Here is a 19,803-nt window from a genome sequence, read left to right as displayed (position 1 = left end):
CAGTTATCTAGCAATCCGCATTGGTGGAAGGTTAATCCCCTAAGTTCTCTAGTTCACCCCTAGCATTGAGTGTCTTCTTACAACACACTCAATCACAGGTGCATTTGATCACTAAGTTTACTAACTTCCCTACATCAATTAAGCACAGTCCTTCAAATGGACTGAATCCTTAGCTACTCTCACTCTTACACCCCTAGAATCAGCTGTCTTCTTACATCACAGCTGATCACAGGTGCATTCACTCAACTAGCCAATTATCAATCCTACTTAGTTTCAGCACTACAAGAACAGTGACATGAACAAGGACTATCCTAGCTTACAATTCAAGAGTATCATCTAACCCATAGCAAATGGAGTTAGAACATAATGAAATTAAATGACAATGGAATTGAAATTTTTTAAAACATTGAACTGAACTTGAACTGAAATTGAAACAACATTAACAGTTGAGGTCCTGGCTATTCCAGGCCTCTTGGTGGTGCTCTGGCTAATCCAGGCATATCTTTAACACAACACACAAGCCTTCTATTTATACCCAAAAATAGGGTTTACAATTTTCCCCCAAATTCAAAACAGGGAAGTTAGGGTTTCTGATTTCTCACCTAATTAGATGGGACAATTGCTCCATCTCTTCGACCCACTCTTCTTCTGCTCTTCCTGCTCCTCTCCATGCCTTCCAATTACGTCTATAGACTCACCTATTTCATTAATTTCTCACCTAGGGTTTCAGGGAGAGGTGAGGTGAGAAATCGATGAAATAGATGGCTAGAGAAATAGGGTGATGATGGGTTTTAGTGGTTTGGGTGGTGATGATTTGATTTCTAGATCTCTGCTCGAGTTGGTGGAGGCAGCAGGAGAAGGTGGTGGGAATGGTGGTTGCAGAGGAGGTGAGGGAGAGAAGAACGAAGAGAGTTCGATGGGAGAAGAGAGAAGGGAGTGTTTGGTTGGGTTCTGTTTTGGGTGAAATAGGGTTAGGTATTGTGGTGTTGAGCGGGTGCAGAAAATTTTGATGAACAGCGAAGATGAGCGTTGGATTGTCACTTATGAAATGGATCTAACGACAAGATGGAAGCAGGTCTTGAGCGACCGTTGGATGATGAGATGGATCCAATCTGACGGCCAGGAGCTGAGGAGGGCTTGGATCTTGATATGGGAGTGGGATGGACTTTGGGCCTTGGGTATGCCAAGCCCATATCTTCTTTAAGAACAATTCTTCCTTGTTAAGCCCATTTCTAGCCTTTTGGTCTTGTACACAACATTCCTCGAGGCTTCCTTGCGTGATTCCTATCGGCTTCCACCACTTTTCTACTCTTTTCCGCTCCGTAATTCCATCCAAACTTTATTTAGAACCTAAAAATACAAAATTAATTAAGAAAAGTATTTATTCTTGAAAACAATGAAAATACAGAATATGGGATAAAATGGAGAATTAGAGCACAAAAGATGAGTTAATTGCCAACAAAAAGATATAGAAATATGCACTTTTTAGCACTCATCAAATACCCCCAAACCTGAATTTTTACTTGTCCTCAAGTAAAACAAAACTAAGGAAATCCTACCTATACCACTGTCGCTGGTCTCTCGAATGCATTTAGCGTATGCACTAAGCCTTTTAAACCACTAAGTGTCCCTAGTGGACGAGTGAAGTCTCGTGAAGGTTTGCTTAGAACGTACCTACAAAGTTCTAGGACAAAATATAAGCTCAGATTCCATCAAATGTGACATGTGCAAGTCAGTTTAAGCTCACAGCAAAATGGAGATGTCAATCTAGCTATCAAAGGCACAATCCTAGCACTGATAACAAATAAAGACATGTGATAAGAGTGTAAAGTGTATCTACACATGTGTAAAGAAAGATCGGATGTTATGACTACTAATCACCAAGAGATAGTTTCTCATGCTAAGAACCAAGGTCGAAATCTAGCTAGCTGTCCGGACTTTACGAGAATTGTGAATGAGTTGGAGGTATTTCATAATTACTCGCGTTGTACATCAATGGCATACACCCTCCTTGCTTATTACAATGAAACAACAAAATGACTCTTTACATGACTCTTATTTACATTGAGTACTCTCTTTTATTTTTGGAACAAGAGAGGATGGAATTGATAAATACTTGATTTTTTTTTTTGATTTTTTTCTGAATATATACATCGTTTTTTTTTTTTTTTTTTTTTTTTTTTTTTTTTTTTTTTTAACACTTGCTAACACTTTTGATACATAACAAAAAGAAACAAAAAATTACATGACACTTTGCAAGAGGTAGCCCTTTTTGATGCACCCAGTTAAATTCGATGGTTGTCTTTCTTAATGTAACCTCCACCTTCTATCCCAACCAACCAAAGAACAAGCTAGTCAAGTTTCGTTCAGTATTCTAAAGTGATTGGCAACTAAAAATTCCGATAGAACACCTCAAGGATGAGGCTATACATGTATTGGTAGATCGTGCGCGTGCAAGTTTCTTATCACTATGTGAATTGTGCTAGAATCAGGGTGCCTAAATATCTAGACTAAGACTCCTAATAAAAATACATATTTGCACAAGAGTCAACATTTATAGGTAAATGAGCTCCATTTTTATGATTTTTTAATTTTTTATTTTTTTGGAATTTTTAAATTTTTTCAAAAAGGAGTTCTGCTTTTTTTTTTTTTTTCAATTATGGCATATTATCAAAGTATCTACTTTTACCCCCAAACCTAAACTAAACATTGTCCTCAATGTTTCAAAATATGAACAATATTATAATACAACATATGAAGAGGATCATGCTGAGTAGAGAAAAAGGAAAGAGAATACCCGATTTCGGCAAAAGCAAGATTAGAACTCCATTATTCAAGGCAAGAATCCAACATATGTCAGCCGAGATCATATTGGATTAGCAAAATATATACAAAAGGAACAAAAGTTTTTTTATTTTTTTTTTAATTTTTTTTTTTAAAATTTATCTACTGGATTATGTACAAAAAATTCACTATACACCAATAATCTAAAGAGTTGAGGATCAACCCAAAAGACGAAGTGTAGAGGTTTCAACAGCTTCACACAAATATAACAGGAAAGAAACGCAAGTGAAACTGTGAAACAAAATGAGCTACCCCCAAACCTGGATTTTTCAACGGACAAAATTTTGGGAACAAAATCTCGCAGTTTTGGGGGTTCATCATGTACAAGGTCTAACTCAAAGTGAACTGTGCTAGGGACGGGCAAACATGCTAATTCCAACTGTGGTTCCTCAAATATATTATACTTGGAAGCAAAATAGTCCAAGAGGACTTGGGAAGCGCACAGTTCCAAACCTAGATTAGGGACTCTCAGAAAAGTCGATTTGACAATATGGGTACAAACCAAATCTAGGTTGGGTGGAAGGCCATCAGATTGTGACTTATGTAGGACGATAGGCACATCATTACTAATCACATCAACATCTCCTAAGTCTTCTACACATTTCACAACATGCTCACAATCATCAAAAAAATTGGCAAGATCACAATCAGAGTCATCAACATCATCAACAGATTTATTCTCATGCATCGGCAAATCAGGAGAAATATCACAATGTGACCTAGGTAGAGAATCAGATACATCAAATATATTTTCATGCATATTAACATTAGTGTCTACAGAAGATTCAACTATTCCTATGTCATGCTCATCTTCACAGAATAATTGTACGAATCCCATGTCAATATCAAAATCATATGAATTACAATGAGTATTAGAAAGAACAACATTCATGAAGGTCGAGGGCGAGAAGCCATATGTTTTTGAACCAACAGGTTCCACAATATTTTCATGTTCTTCTAACATATCATCATAATCATCATCATGGTAGCATGCATATTGGTCCTCATTAACAGTGGTGGTGTCATTAGTCGATTCATGTTCCTCTAAATTAGGTTCATATTCAACATCATTTACATGAATGGTACTAGACACTTCATTAGGGACAACATACATTTCCTCGTGAATTTCCTCCTTTTGTAGGTGAAGCAAAATCTGATCTAAACATGCCTGAATTCGTGATGTAGATCTATCAAAGTTTTGCTCACTGAGTCTGAAAGCTTCTGTGGTGGAGTCTAAATTCATGGGAGTACAAAATTCTTCATGTTCAAATTGTGGTGAATGGTACATGTGTGCATGGTCATTAGGGTTTACAAAATATTGATCGCAACCCTCAAAGGATTGATTATGGTCCCAATGACTACCATTCTCACAATTTATGGGCATTTCATACCTTGGATTTTCTCTAGATTGCCTAAAATTATGCAAAATATGACAATTCTCAACAGGGTGGTCTAAACTACCACATACGGGACATGCATAGATTTCAGGTTGCCTAAGAAAATTAGATGTGACAGATTCCTCATGTGATTGCATTTCTAAAGCTGCGATTCGAGCTTCTAATTGATCGATCAGTGATGATTGTGTGAGTGAGGCACTAGCAAAATGTTCATTTTCACGTTGTGATGAATGATGCATGTGTGAATAGTTATTAGGGTTCATGTATTGAGGCTCGGGACTTTGAAAATGTCCATAATAATTCCTATAACTATTGACATCATGGTCTATGGGAGGTTCATAACGTGGAGTATGTCCATACGCAAGTTCTCTAAGGGATTTGTTGTATTCCCCAACTGTAGACCAAGATCTAGACATGATTTGGCTCAAAAGCTAAGTAACTATGTTACAAAGCCCAAAATTTGGTTTTTAGTGGGTTTGGATTTTTGGGAAAAATTTGGTTTTTTTAATTGGGAGCAAAAATTTTGGTTTTAGTATTGGGAGCAAGCCCACATTGGTGGGAGAAATTGCTTTGCCAAGGGAAGGTGAACAAGCCCACAATGTGTATGCAAACTGAAGCCCAATGTAGCTTTTGAGATAGCCCAATTGTTGCTTGTTTGGTCTGCGGCCCAGTTGGGCTTTTAAAAGTTCAGTTTTTCTAATTTAAAACTACAGGCACAAATCAATCTAACACCACAAGCCCACAAGCAATTAAACAAACAAGCCCACAAGAAATTAATTACAAACCCAACAGAAAAATGGAAAAAATTATTACAAGCCCACAAATTAAAAATGGAAGCCCACAGGTTGGGTTCTCTTAATGGGTTTAGGCTTACTTGCTTAAACACAGCCCAGCTGCTCAGTTTGGTTGCAAAAGCCCAGTTGGGCTTTGGATCACAGCAACAGAAGCTCCTGCAGGAGGTAGCAACAACTTGCCTTTGCACAGCAGCAACAGCTGAGGCACAGCAGCAGGACCAGGAGCAGCAGCAGGAGAAGCATCTCAGCAGCAACAGCAGCACCACAAGTTCAGCAGCACCATAAGCAGTAGCTGAACAGGGGCAATGTTGCAGGCTTGGCAGCAGCAGCTCTACAGGTTCAGCACAGAAGTAGGCTGCACAGGCCAGCAGCACAGGGAAGAGGAAGAAAGTAGCAGCAAGTGGCAGGCCCATCTGCAACTCAATCAGCAGCAACAGCAAGGGCTCAGCCAAGCAAAACAGAGTCACAACAACACAACAACAGGAGCACCTGGAAAGCTCAACAGAAGCTGTCAAGAACAGCAAGAACAACAAGGGAAAATGATGCAAAGATGAAAAATTATGCAAAGATGAAAATGCAAGTTATGATGCACTAAATGCTTATACTAAGATGCAAAAACTTCACTACACGACACCAAGTCCCCGGCAGCGGCGCCAAAAACTTGGTGGCTCTCTAAAAGAGTCACAAACTGATACCGCAAGTGCACGGTGTCGAGGTGTAGAACAATGCAAATACGGGTCGATCCACAGGGACAAGGTGTGTGTAGTTGAAGCTTAAGGTTTCACTAAAACTGAGTTGTAACAAAGAGTCTTGGTTGTGTTAAAACACACTTGAGATGATGGCAGTGACTGAACTGAAAAACAGTAGAATGTAAAGCAAGTAAACAGGAACATGCTAGGGCTTTTGAATCCACTTCTTGATCCTAAACTAAGGCAGATCCTAATCAAATCATGTTCTTGCTTCATCTCAGGGAAGATTATGGATGATTTACTTAACTAATCTTACTAACTTACCCCTAGAATCAACTGTCTTCTCACAGTACAGCTGATCACAGGCTTGTTTGCTCAACCAGTTATCTAGCAATCCGCATTGGTGGAAGGTTAATCCCCTAAGTTCTCTAGTTCACCCCTAGCATTGAGTGTCTTCTTACAGCACACTCAATCACAGGTGCATTTGATCACTAAGTTTACTAACTTCCCTACATCAATTAAGCACAGTCCTTCAAATGGACTGAATCCTTAGCTACTCTCACTCTTACACCCCTAGAATCAGCTGTCTTCTTACAGCACAGCTGATCACAGGTGCATTCACTCAACTAGCCAATTATCAATCTTACTTAGTTTCAGCACTACAAGAACAGTGACATGAACAAGGACTATCCTAGCTTACAATTCAAGAGTATCATCTAACCCCTAGCAAATGGAGTTAGAACATAATGAAATTAAATGACAATGGAATTGAAATTGTTTAAAACATTGAACTTAACTTGAACTGAAATTGAAACAACATTAACAGTTGAGGTCCTGGCTATTCCAGGCCTCTTGGTGGTGCTCTGGCTAATCCAGGCATATCTTTAACACAACACACAAGCCTTCTATTTATACCCAAAATTAGGGTTTACAATTTTCCCCCAAATTCAAAACAGGGCAGTTAGGGTTTCTGATTTCTCACCTAATTAGATGGGACAATTGCTCCATCTCTTCGACCCACTCTTCTTCTGCTCTTCCTGCTCCTCTCCATGCCTTCCAATTACGTCTATAGACTCACCTATTTCATCAATTTCTCACCTAGGGTTTCAGGGAGAGGTGAGGTGAGAAATCGATGAAATAGATGGCTAGAGAAATAGGGTGATGATGGGTTTTAGTGGTTGGGGTGGTGATGATTTGATTTCTCGATCTCTGCTCGAGTTGGTGGAGGCAGCAGGAGAAGGTGGTGGGAATGGTGGTTGCAGAGGAGGTGAGGGAGAGAAGAACGAAGAGAGTTCGATGGGAGAAGAGAGAAGGGAGTGTTTGGTTGGGTTCTGTTTTGGGTGAAATATGGTTAGGTATTGTGATGTTGAGCGGGTGCAGAAAATTTTGATGAACAACGAAGATGAGCGTTGGATTGTCACTTATGAAATGGATCTAACGACAAGATGGAAGCAGGTCTTGAGCGACCGTTGGATGATGAGATGGATCCAATCTGACGGCCAGAAGCTGAGGCGGGCTTGGATCTTGATATGGGAGTGGGATGGAATTTGGGCCTTGGGTATGCCAAGCCCATATCTTCTTTAAGAACAATTCTTCCTTGTTAAGCCCATTTCTAGCCTTTTGGTCTTGTGCACAACATTCCTCGCGGCTTCCTTGCGTGATTCCTATCGGCTTCCACCACTTTTCTGCTCTTTTCCGCTCCGTAATTCCATCCAAACTTTATTTAGAACCTAAAAATACAAAATTAATTAAGAAAAGTATTTATTCTTGAAAACAATGAAAATACAGAATATGGGATAAAATGGAGAATTAGAGCACAAAAGATGAGTTAATTGCCAACAAAAAGATATAGAAATATGCACTTTTTAGCACTCATCAATCATCAACTGTTTGGTTTTCAAACCCACCTGTACACATAGATTCTACTGTGGTTGTAGTGGGATAATCTAAACCCTCATAAAGGATCCGAACTAACCTAACCTTTTCTAAACCATGATGAGGACATTGGTCTAATAGATCATTGAAGCTTTCCAAATACCTATACAAGGATTCTCCCTCCTGTTGAGAAAATGTGCAGATTTGCGTCCTAATAGACGATGTTTTGTGCCTAGGGAAAAACTTGTTCAAAAAGGAAGATGTAAGTTATTCATATGTTTCAATTGATCCGTAAGCCAAACTATATAGCCACGATTTGACTTTATCTTTCAAGGAAAAGGGGAATAACCTGAGTTTCAAAGCATCATCATCAAGGTTTCTAATTTTTCCTCAAAGTCCCTAACATGGAAATAGGGGTTTTCATTTCCTTTCCCTAAAAATATTGGGAGCAACTGTAAGGTTCCAGGCTTAAGTTCATAATTTGCTTCAGTTTCAGATAACCTGATACACGAGGGACGAGTAGTCCTAGTAGGGTTCAACAAAGCTTTCAAAGTTGCCATTTCTGGCACTATTGGAATATCAGGGATTTTCTCCTCAAACGGACGTTCAAAAACGGAATCTTCAAGAATCGGGCTTTCTAAATTGAGGTAATCGAGACGCTTAGAACTACAAGGTTTTTCTTTAACAAATCTACCTAGGGCGTCTCTTTTACGTTCATGCATGCAAAAGAATAAGGTGGGGAATTCTATGCAATCACAAAACAAGGCTGACTCAACCAAATCAAACCTATTGATGTCTAGCGAACAAAAAGCATGATGGCTCCACTTAGATTGTTTCTAGACCATCTTCTATTCTTTCGAAAAGAAACTTGTTACAATCTGAGCAAACCCCTCTGGAATCAATCCGAGTCAAAGTAAGTTGAATAGAGGCGAGGGAAGCTCGATGGAGCTTTGATACCCAAGGCCTCACCGGTATTACAAGGCGGTGCGGTCACGCATTCAACTCACAGAAACCATCATGAACTTCGAAGTATGCTCAAAAGAGTAACCAATATTTCTCGAACGACTTTCCTATTAAGCTCGTTACCCTATAGGTCTCGTTCTATTCAAAATTTTAGGCTTAGGTTCGCGTTTGGTTTCGTTTTCCTAAGGCGGGCAAGAAGAGAACAATGATGAAATCTGAACCCTTATCTTGTATGGCCAGTCCTTGCCCTTTACTAGGAAATTAAATCATCTGTTTTAAAGTCCTCAGCATATATGAAACCGAAGGAATACAGTAAACCCGCTGACAGGAGATTCGCGGGTGTTTAGAATCTTACCTCCCGTTCCAGACGGGGGATGAATCGGTTGTAGTCGACTCGGGCCACGACTCCTATGTCATGTACGAACCCGAGGGGCCGAGGCGATATCGTAATCGCCGTCCTTCTCTACACACAGTTTATATTTAAACTACCCTTCCATAGGGTTTAAAAATAATGTTCCAAAGTTTAAAGTCCAAAGTGTCCAAAAAGAAAAGAAAAATTACAAAATTAATAAAACCTAATACAGTTTTTTTTTTATAATAAGGAAAAATAAACAAAACCCTAAGAAATAAAATAACTGCAAGAAACTGTCTTCTTTTCCGTTCTTTTCGCTTTAATCTTTCGCTCCAAGTTTTTATGCTTTAAGATCCAGTCTTTACGAAATCACCAAACTCCTTGGCTCAATTTTCTTTATGATCCAAAACCTGTAGACAAAAGATAAATACCCAAAAACGTAAAAAAGAACAAAAATAATAAAAACCTAACAAAATAAAAGAAAAATAAGTCTAAAACCCTAAAAGCAAATCCGCGTCGGCGGCGCCAAAAATTGATGTATTTTATAGATAGTGGTAAAAGTGGTTCGTTCAAAGACTTGAGAAGGATAAAATATAGACTTAAATTCTAAAGCTAAAATAGAAAACTCACTAATAATTATAGCAAACACGGACAAAGTTGATATCAATATTAAAAGACAACTGAGGCTAAGATTCCACTATTTTCCAAGTTCAAAGTGATTTAATCCAATCTTTATATTTATGCAATTTTCTCGTTCAATTTGATTCTAGAATATTGCAACAAGTAGTTTTTCAAAAGCAATAATTGTAAATATCAAGTATGAAGCATCAAAAGTCTACAAACTAAGCATACTTCATCAAAATAGATCACAATCACTCAAGTAAAAATCATAATCAATTATAGCTCAAGGAAAATAATCATAATCATAATTGCAATAAATAGATGAAATAGAATATACCACTTCTTGTTGGAAAAATAGCTTCCTCTATCGCCTCAGCAATGGGGTTTATCTCCTCATATTAATCACTTGCTCAAAAGTTAATTGAATAGAGAAGAAGGTACGAAGCAGCGTGTTTGTAACAGATTTAATTGTTACAGAACCCAATGTTACAGAAAACAATGTTACAGAGAAATACTAACAGTAATAGTTGTTGGCAAATTGTTACAGTTTGAAAGAAAAGGTGACGGTTCTCTGTTCTTCTTCTTCCTCTCGACTGCAACTCGGCTATTCTTCTCTGTGAATTTTTCTTATCTCTGTTCTGTTTCTAAACTTCCCCAAAAAGTACTTTCCCCCTCTCTGACTTGCAACCAACCTATATATAGGCAACAGACCCAAAAATAACTCGATTCAATCCCTCTCTTTCCTTCACAGCAAGTTTCGGATATTTCCTTTTCTGAATCTTCTCTACGCGTCTTACAAATTAAATATGACGTCCAAGAATCTCCCAATGATGGCATTAAATATACAGAAGATCTTCTACCCTTATCTGCACGTAATCCCCATGTATAGAACCAAGAAAATTCCCGATAATAATGCTACTCCTCTGTTTCGTTCAATCCAAGAATTCATCCATATTCCTTCGTATTTGATAAACATACATCCCCTGTTATGCTCTAAGAAGTCCATCCCAACACGAATATGCAGTTGAATCACTCCAAATGAGATCCATAAAATCTCACAAGTCCCGTGAAACTCCAAGCCTCTGTTTTGTATAAACTCGATTTATGACCCTGTTTTTTCGATTCTACAGCTCATACCTTCCCTGTTTGACCAAAACAGGGTAATCCCAATCCACAACAAACACGAATTCATCCTAAAACTCTATCAGAATCTCGCCAGAATGTTCCGCTGCAAAACTGAATTTGAATTCAGTTTTTCCCGCCAAAAATCTGGAGAAGAGAAAGGTCGCCCCCTATCCAGAGTAGGGGTGCCGATAGCAGGTGCCTTTTGGGTATCCTGAGGGTGCCCCTTAATAATTCGGGTACCCCTTATCCATAGTGAGAGTCTGAATAGCAAGTGTCCTCCGGGTGCGCTTTTCGACAACTTTTCGAGCCGATTTTTCCAAAAATGTTTATTGGCCAAAAATACCTACACACACACAAAACACCATAATAAGTACAAAAATGAGCACTATTAATATATAGAACCGAGACAAATAAGACACAAAGTTGTGTCTATCAATCTGCAATCAAGTTTTCTAAACCTCTGATCACAATGGATAAGCAGAAACCTAGTGAAATGGGTGGTTTCTCTCGTTGCAAAGATTATCCCAGTCCAATCTTAGATTGGAGGCCTTATGCTCAGTAGTCTTGTTGAAAAATGATTCTTGTGTTCTCTTCCTCTTATACAAGAATCATAATATACAAGGGGACTGTAACATATTTTTTTTGTGCTTTTTTTTTTCCAGGTCTTGTTCGAGAACGGCTTCAGTTTTTCTTATAACCAACTTCTGTTATGATTTGGTAAAAAGGGTGTTTCTGGGAATTTTACACCTGTATTCCTTTTAAAAGGCTCTACCTCTTCAGCACTCTCATTTCATCCTCTCTATCATGTCCTCCTCTAGTCTTTCAAGTAAAGAAAGTGATGTATGGATAGTTCTATTTCCCTCAAAGAATATTCGTTTCGATTCTTCTGATGATGAGATGTGCTATGACATACATGTCTCTTCTTCTGATAAGAACCCTTATGTCTCTCAGTTTGATAAGCTCTCTCTAACCATGAATCTCGTTTTGGAACAAGATCGTGCTCTGAAAAATGAACTTGAAGTGTCTCCCAAAAAACTTGAGGAGAAAATGGATAGTCTTGAATCAAGGATTGACCTAATCGAAGATGAGCTTGAAGAATATAGGGAATACGAGAAGAATAATCAAGGTAAGTGAATTGATTGTTCAGAGGTATAGATACCTAGGATGTCTTCTTTTTGGATTAGTTGGAAGAATAACTAGTGCTTTGAATAGCGATGATTGTGACTACACATAGCTATTTTTGTTTTCATCTTCTTATGTTATTTTTTAGGTTTATTGGTATTAAATTCTAAAAGTATTTGGAGGATGATGTTTATTGCAGTATTTTAATGGTTTGTGATATTGCAATATTTTTATGGGATATGTATTGTTTACGTCCGTGAACTTGAAGGTCCCATGTTGCAGTCAAAAGTAAAGTCGTTCATGAATCGGTATTCGTATTGATGAAAGGACGAATAGACTTTTGACATATACAAAAGTTAATCCTATGTAATCATTAATTTGATGGAAAATAGGATAAAATCTTTTGTTCAATAAGGATAAAGTCTATTATGTCGTTATGATGGAAAATAGAATAGATCCTTGTATGTTATCCACGGTATTGATCTCCATTGATCCATTTTATTATGTTTTACCATGAAGGCTCCATTGTGTGTCTTATGTTGAGCACCTTACAACTAAGTCGATTTACCTTGGTGTTGATGGTGGTTTTAGGACCAGGGGTAAAACCGTAAAACTTCACGTATAGCATGACGTCACCGGTGACACTAACACATTTATTAGAGCATTTAACGCGCTTACAAAAAAATTACCGGGTTACCTTTTTTAACGCTAAATTAGGGTTTCGATACACCAAACCCTGATTCTCGCACCACTGTGCCAGCAGCATGCCAGACATGCCAGCCGCACCACCGTGCCAGCAGCATGCCAGCCACGTCTCCACACCAAGGCATGCCAACCATGCCACATGTGCCAAACGCACATACCGCGCAATCTTCGCGCGCCAAGGCATGCCAACCATGCCACATGTGCCAAACACACATACCACGCACTATTTGCACGCCAAAGGCATACCATGCCAAGCCGTGCAAACCTAGGGGCCAAGCTTCCACACGCGCCATTGGCACATGCCAAGCAACCCTTGCAACCTAGCATGCCAAGCCGCCACACGCGCCATTGGCACATGCCAAGCAACGCTTGCAACCTAGCATGCCAAGCCGTGCAAACCTAGAGGCCAAGCCGCCACACACGCTGTTGGCACATGCCAAGCAACGCGTGCAACCTAACATGCCAAGGCGTGCAAACCAAGTCCAAGCGGCCACACTCCATTGGCACATGCCAAGAAACTCTTGCAACCTGGCATGCCAAGGCGTGCAAACCAAGGCCAAAGCCGTCACACGCGCCATTGGCACATGCCAAGCAACTCTTGCAACCTGGCATGCCAAGCCGTGCAAACCTAGGGCCAATCCACCACACGCGCCATTGACACAAGCCAAGCAACGCTTGCAACCTAGCATGCCAAGCCATGCAAACCTAGGGGATAAGCCGCCACACGCGCCATTGGCACATGCCAAGCAACGCTTGCAACATAGCATGCCAAGGCGTGCAAACCAAGTCCAAAGCCGCCACACGCGCCATTGGCTCATGCCAAACAACTCTTGCAACCTGGCATGCCAAGCAGTGCAAACCTAGGCCAAGCCGCCACACGCGCCATTGGCACATGCCAAGCGACCCTTGCAACCTAGCATGCCAAGCCGTGCAAACCTAGGGGCCAAGCCGCCACACGCGCCGTTGGCACATGCCAAGCAACGCTTGCAACCTAGCATGCCAACCCGTGCAAACCTAGGGGCCAAGCCGCCACACGCGCCGTTGGCACATGCCAAGCAACGCTTGCAACCTAGCATGCCAAGCCATGCAAACCTAGGTCCAAGCCGCCACACGCGCCATTGGCACATGCCAAGCGACCCTTGCAACCTAGCATGCCAAGCCGTGCAAACCTAGGGCCAAAAGCCGCTACGCGCGCCATCGGCACATGCCATGCAACACTTGCATTTTGGCATTACCATTTGCACCCGATGTGCAACCTACAACCAAGGAATTCCACACAAGCCATTGGCACATGTCGTGTAACCCTTGCACTTTGGCATGCCGCGCCTACAACAAAGGCCACGATTCCTCTTAAGATGCAAAATCTCGACCGTCGAAGGTCGCCACTGAGCCGACATGTCTCTCAAGCTCAACTTATCAAACACCAGCGACATGCTACACGTTTTCCACGAAAACACTCGATACATCAATACATGTCACAAACTGGGGGATGCTCTTTAGGGTTTTGGTTTGGCAGTTTACAGCGTGCGGCATACACAGATGCACGTTTCAAGACAGTGTATTAAGAATAAAACAGTTAGTAAATGTAGGAAGTAATGGTGAAACTCTCTTTCACTATGGAACATCAATTCCATCAAATTCCATCAATACCCGGCATTACCACCTCTTCCCATTTAACTCATCTGTTTCTTTTTCTTACGAGGCCTGAGTACGTTTCACTTAGACTTGTATAAATAGGTCTTACCTATTTCCACCAAGACACAAGTTTTTGGTCAAGGAGAAATACAACACTCAGAAAGGCAACTTTGCTAGCTTTTCCAAAGATTTCACCTTATGATACAAGTCAAGTACTACTCTTCCAGAACTTTTCTGGTCTCAACACTCTCTTCGCTTCCCTCCCTAAACCATCCCTTATCCTCCTCTTTGTGACTGAAGCAAATCCGGAACGGCCATTTCTTGGTTTAGGACGGAGTTGTACAGATTTATCTCTCGAATCTAAAGTACTCCCGTGCAGTACATTTGTTTAGGGTTTAGATTTGTTTCTCACTCACCTACCGAAATTACCAAAATCGGCAGAAACGATTTTCACCCATAAACAATTGGCAACCACAGTGGGAGATTGATCTTTCGGTTACAATGTCAGTTTTCAATCCTCGATATCATACTTCGATCCAGACATCAGGACGTCAGAAGCAAACGATTTTTTCAGGGATCCACAACTCGACTACCAGACAACCTGGTTACCAGTCGTAGACCGCAAGAGACGGCTGTGGACTTCACAGAAACCGAAAGCAAACAATCCAGTCATCAAGTGACTCAAAACTACTGGGGACTTCCCACAATCGCGGCAGTGCTTCCCACAAAACTCGATCTTACACATGGAGGATCCCCTTTCATCAGGAGATCCGGAAAACCGAGTAAGTCTTTCCTAGACAGAATATATAGTTTACAATTTCAAGTTTTCACGAGAATGACAAAACCGATAGCCATGTTATGTTTCATCCCATGTCATCTACCAACACACAATGTTCACGATTCCATATCTTCCCTGGGATGTTCGTATTACTTACAATCATAACCAAAAAACTGCATCATCCTAAAACAGTTCATCCCGAATAATAACCCAAAACCCTCATAGGTAACACTTGTCTATCAACCCAGAAATCCAGAAAATCAAAACCATAAGCCAGGTGTTTCATTTTCCTTTCAAAAAAAAAGAATTTCAGAAGACAGAAGTGCATCCAAAGAAAGCCATTCAACAGTGATTTTCTTTTCTCGAATAAGACGTCCTTCGTCATTTGGAGAACCGCTTGTTTCAGCTCCAACTCTTTGGACATCCTTCCAACCTCCGCCTCTTGTTGTTTGACCACGTCCGCAGAAGGACCTTCGGTCGCCTTGGCCTGCAACCTTGGATCTCAGAGAAACCCTAACGCCCAATTTTCATGGAATCAGTTGCATGCCCATGTGTACCTACTTTGCATCATAACGATTACCAGTCACTATTCATGAGGTAGCTGACGCTACCACGGTAATATTCGAAGAGAAGAACAATATTTCTACAGGTTTATGGAGGCGTACCTATGGCTAGGGTTTGCACCAACACAAGAAACGCTGGAGTACATACCTGAAATATGCTGGCCCACTTTATTGCTACCGCGCCACGCCAAGACATCTCCCACGCCGGAACCAGCGCCCACGCCAAGCCAGCGTCCATGTCAATCCAGCGCTCGTTCCAACAAGATGCAGCGCTAACAACTTGCATCTTTCCAGGGCCAGCAACTTGCATCTATTCTAGCGCGCTGACAGCTTGCGTCCTTCCAGCACAGGCAACTTGCGTCTTCCAGCGCTGACAGCTTGCGTCCTTCCGGCACCGACAATTTGCGTCTTCCAGCGCTGAAAGCTTGCGTCCTACCGACACCGGCAATTTATATCTTTCCAGCGCCGACAGCTTGCATCTTTTCCAGCGCGCTGACAGATTGCGTCCTTCCAGCGTCACACTTGCACTTCCAGCTTGCATCTTTACGGCAGCTTGGATCTTTACGGCAGCTTGGATCTTTACAGCAGCTTACATCTTTACAGCAGCTTGCATCTTTACAACAACTTGCATTTTACAGCAGCTTGCATCTTTACATCATCTTGCATCTTCCCAGCGCTAGGAGCTTACATCCTTCTAGCGTTGCACTTGAACTCCTCGTAGGGAATCAGCAATCCGATTTCATCACACGTAAAGATCATGAACAACTTCTCCAAAATCGAAGCAAAGAAAATCATCAAACCCCCTGAGTTCACGAAGACTCTCTTCTTGTCAAGAGACGCATGATTTCTTGGGACTTCGACCACAAAACAGTCGGTGATGAAACATTTATATGAGATTCTATGTTTCCCCAAGGAACAACGTCAAGACATATTTACAGCCCTCGACCGTACCGCATCATGGAAGCAACCTTTTCCAACCATAGAAATCGTCCCCAAATCCCAACCTCCCTTGGAGAGCACATTTGATAGATGGAACTGGGGACTCCTAACCACTGTATGTACATCCTTACAACATATTGATTGACGCAGCCTCTCCAGCGGCTCCGCTTCAATGTTCGCTTCAGCAGCCGCTCCGCTTTAACATTCTCTCTAACAGCCGCTCTGCTTCAGCGTTTTTTCTATAAATTGCTCCAGGATCCGAAGCTGAAACTTCAACGCTTGGCTTCCTAAGTTTCAATATCCTCTCCAATAACCAAAGATGCTTCAACACCGCTTCTTCCTACAAAGGATCGTACCACCGCGCTCCCCATGTCAAGGATCATGATCACAGCCAGCCATTTTTCGTAGTCATGGCCGCCTTTTAATCCATCCCGCCAAAACTCGTGATCATGGACAGTTTGCTCGCTAACACATCCAGCCAATCCTTTTACTTCCATGGATGCCCGTACAATTCCCGCCAACCTACCTTGTTACCACGATAATGCAGTCTCCTCTGACTACATATGCTACCAAGAACTGTTGGCGCTCATTTGTTGATATCAGCCAGAGCTTCACCACAGCAGCACTCACTACAAATATGAAAACATGTAAACCATACTTGGGGACTGAGGATATATACGGAATCCCTTCACTGTCAAAGCTCGGAAGACACAGTCAACCAAAAAGGCCATAGCCACAACAAGGTCAACTACTTTTCAAGGGTGCAGCGCAAGAATATCATCACCTCTCTGTATATAAGACGCCTTCGACACTCTACGAGGCCGCGACGGATCCCAAGCCTGCCCAGAGGAAACAACTTCAGAAACTAAAGAAGAGCACGAATGGGCATTGATCATCGCAGTCCATCCCGAAGACCATCAAAGAATATTTCATCCATGTGATATTCTGAGCATCCCGGCAACACATCTAGAAGAGTACAATAAGCTTGCATCAAATCCGGTGGATGTGGATTCAAGGCGATGCAATAAAAGTAAGCTACACATGGGGACTACCAGCATGGGGCGCTTTCACTCCCATCAACCTGGTTATGTTTGATTTCAACATCATTGCTGCCGAAGTTTTACGATCCGCAAGAATTTCTCAACATGAAGCCGTACATGTGCATCAAAGACTCCAAAAGCACACCACAAGGATACATTCACATATTCGTCCATGTCATCGGATTTAACAAGAAGATAACTGGGGACTGCTCACCCCATCCTATTCCATATGACAGTCCAAGATTCAGAAGCTGGTTCAAAGGATGTCTCTTGGTACAAAGTACTTGAAGACTTGATAGCAGCACATCGGCAACAGAATGTCTCCCAACTCATCTATTTCATCCTGTGACTTCGGGAGATTTCTACCATACAATCATCCACGACATATCATCGTCCTGATCGGAAGGTCCAGACACTGAACAACCTAAAGTCAAGGATGGACCGACAACACAACCACAACCTCCAAAGTTAGCCCTGACATGATCGCTGTTGAGCGTATGTTTCATCCATCCATCCCAAAAATGCAATGGAGTTTGGTAAATTTTGGAATCCACTGGAGAGACACTGCGAACGAAAGAACGAACTCGGACGAGCAACAGAAAAAAGAAGAGGGTCGATACCTCTTTCCATGCGAACAGAGTTTTTAGATCTTTAATAGAATTAAGATTCCTTCTTGCTCCATGAACGGGAATAGGTGACTGGCGCGTGACTATGCCACCCTGGGCCCGCAACATCCCTCTTGACTTCTTCCTGATTTTCACTGTCGGGCCGTTTTCACCTCCTAAGCGAGCTCGAAACCTAAATATTCCCGCGTGGGAAGATAGAGAATTCTGTTTTGTGTCCGATAAATGGGCGGACAGTCAACATCCAAGTCCGTACGCGGATTCTACAACGATTATAGCAAAGGGCGCTAATTAGGGTTTCGACGTGTCAAACCCTAAACCGCAAGCGCTTCCCTTGCAAGCGTTTCCTTCCAAAGCGCTTCCCTTACCAGCGTCATGCCTTGCCAAGCGCTTTACAGAGAGGCCCACACTCGTTCCATGCCCGTCAGTGCTAATGGGTCCCCTTCATGCCAAGTCCATGCTAGCAGCTCCGCCTCGCGTTCCAAAGCCTAGCCCTGAAGACACCCAATCATACCGGGTTTTGCGCAAAGCTACCAAATGAAAGGATTGCGGATGCTACCTACCTCTCGAAAAAGATTTTTGAATAAGGAAAGAATTCCCTGTTAAAGTCGCGCATGAAGAAAGGTGATCGGGCCCACAAGAGCAAGCCTTGCCACTCTCAAGACATCCGCGCTTTCCTTTCCAGTGCCAGTCTTGCCAACGCTCCACGTCAGCTTTTGCAACACCCCGCGCTTTTCATGCTAATCCCATCCAATGCCAACGCTCAGCGCCAGCCAGGACAATCCGTGCTTTCCATGCCAACGCCTTACCAGTGGACCATGTCAGAGCCTTGCCGGCAACCTGCGTTTCCCCTTGCCGCGCTGCCCTCGCCGACGCCATGCTTTGCCAAGCGTCCCACGCCCATTCGTATCCCATTGGTGCTGACAAATCCCTTTCATGCCAAGTCTATGCTAGCAGCTCCGCCTCGCGTCCCAAAGCCTGGCCCCAAAGACACCTAATCATACTGGGATTCGTGCAAAGCTACCAGATACAAGGATTGCGGATTCTACTTACATCTCGAAAAAGGTCAGACAAATATCCTCGGCCCTCTTTCATGACTTACTGTCTCAGTTCTATCTTCGTCTGTCACCATCTTATGCTTACCTCGCAAAAAGGCCCATGTTACAAGCTAAGCAGGGGACTTAATGTTGATGGTGGTTTTAGGATCAGGGGTAAAACTGTAAAACCTCACGTATAGCATGACGTCACCGGCGACACTAACACATTTATTAGAGCATTTAATGCGCTTACACAAAAATTACCGGGGTACCTTTTTTAACGCTAAATTAGGGTTTCGATACACCAAACCCTAATTCCCGCACCACTGTGCCAGCAACATGCCAGACATGCCAGCCGCACCACCGTGCCCGCAGCATGCCAGACATGCCAGCCGCACCACCGTGCCAGCAGCATGCCAGACATGCCAGCCGCACCACCGTGCCAGCAGCATGCCACACATGCCAGCCGCATCACCGTGCCAGCAGCATGCCAGACATGCCAGCCACGTCTCCACACCAAGGCATGCCAACCATTCCACATGTGCCAAACGCACATACCGCGCAATCTTCGCGCGCCAAGGCATGCCAACCATGCCACATGTGCCAAACGCACATACCACGCACTCTTTGCACGCCAAAGGAAATACCATGCCAAGCCGTGCAAACCTAGGGGACAAGCCGCCACACGCGCCATTGGAACA

The 19,803-nt window shown here is 42.3% G+C and overlaps 1 pseudogene; it reads left to right on the top strand.

Moving 5' to 3' along the window:
* Positions 1 to 7,711: 7,711 nt before the first annotated feature.
* Positions 7,712 to 7,811, top strand: LOC113276699 (annotated as a pseudogene).
* The last annotated feature ends 11,992 nt before the right edge of the window (positions 7,812 to 19,803 follow it).

Source organism: Papaver somniferum, chromosome 4 (genome assembly GCF_003573695.1).
Source record: "Papaver somniferum cultivar HN1 chromosome 4, ASM357369v1, whole genome shotgun sequence".
In the NCBI taxonomy this organism is placed as follows: Eukaryota; Viridiplantae; Streptophyta; class Magnoliopsida; order Ranunculales; family Papaveraceae; genus Papaver; species Papaver somniferum.
This window is presented reverse-complemented; position numbering and strand designations above follow the sequence as displayed.